This window comes from Carlito syrichta, unplaced genomic scaffold, assembly GCF_000164805.1.
Source record: "Carlito syrichta isolate Samal-C Ts95f unplaced genomic scaffold, Tarsius_syrichta-2.0.1 Scaffold315839, whole genome shotgun sequence".
In the NCBI taxonomy this organism is placed as follows: Eukaryota; Metazoa; Chordata; class Mammalia; order Primates; family Tarsiidae; genus Carlito; species Carlito syrichta.
The window spans coordinates 402,080-403,547 of NW_007259935.1; positions in this window are offsets into that span (position 1 = coordinate 402,080).

The window sequence follows — 1,468 nt, forward strand, 5'->3', positions numbered from 1 at the left end:
GACTTGCGACCGGGATTGAGCGCCGGCCAAGTCCAAGTGCGCAAGCCCAGATCTTGCCTTGCCTTCCTGGGAAGATTTTCTGTTTTCCAGGTTTCCCAAGGGAGACGAGGAGAAAGAGGAGGAGGAGGAGGAGGGGGAGAATCAATGACTGAATGACCATTCACTGAACTTCTAATAGACGTTGGATGACGTTAAGAAAAATGAGTCCTACCCTCGAGGTTTTGACAAATTAGGCTGACCAGGGTGATAAGAAGAGGTATGCCTCCTCCCAATAAAACCTGTGTGTGTTTTGCAGTTTCCCTGTCTCCCTCCCTTTCATTCCTTTTCTATTTTGTAATGGTAGACAATTCGATGAAGAAAAAAGAATGTGAAGAAAAACACCGAAGGGAAATGTGGACAAGGGACCTAAATGAAGTGAACGCTAAATTTATCGTGAATTTGTTTTGTTTTGTTTGTTTTTGCAGCTTTTGTCTGCAAAAGATGGGAGAACAGTGAGAAATTCCGTGGGTAAAAGAGTGATGAGATGTGAGGAAAGGCAGGTAGGGACTAGATTGCATATGCAAAGGGTCTTATGTTCTGAGAATTTAGCATCTGGAATTCTATAAGCATTTGGAATCCATATTAGTGTTTACGCAAGGAAAGGTTATGATCCTGAAGAAAAAAAAAAAGAAACTCATTACCTTTGTGTAAATCGTTTGAATGTTTACAAATAAAGCATGTTATTTTTCTAGATGCTAGATAATTTCTCCAGGTTGCGCTCTCTCGCTCTCTCTCTCTCTCTCTCTCTCTCTCTCTCTCTCTCTCTCTCTCTCTCTATATATATATATATATATATATATTTGTTTGTTTGTTGAGTTGAGGTCTCACTTTGTCATCCAGGCTAGAAAACAGTGGCACAATCACAGCTCACTGCAGCCTCAAACTCCTGGGCTCAAACTATCCTCCTACTTCGGACTTCCATAGAGCTGGGATTACAGGCTTAAGTCACTGTGCCTAGCCTCTCTGTAATCTAGTATACTACTAGAGGTTTTAAAAAAATTATTTAAAAAAAGAAAATTATAGAAGACAAGATGTGAAAGTCCTAGCACAGTAGTTGGCTCATAGAAGACCAGGAATCAGCCAACTTTCTCTGTAAAGGACCAGGTAGTAAATATTTATGTAAATAAATGGTAGCAAATAAAATATTTTTGAGGGCTATCACGTCTCTGTCACAACTACTCAACTCTGCCATTGTAGCCCCAAAGCACCCATAGTCAGTATGTACACAAATAAGCATGGCTGTATTCCAAGAGAACTTTATTTATGGGCACTGACACTTGAATTTTGTTTCATTATAATATGTCATGAAAAATTCTTCTCTAATTTTTTTCTTTCAAGTATTAAAAATGTAAAAATCACAGACCATTATAAAACAGGCAACAGTTCAGATTTGGCCTTTGAGCCGTAGTTTCCCCACGTCTGTAGGTGT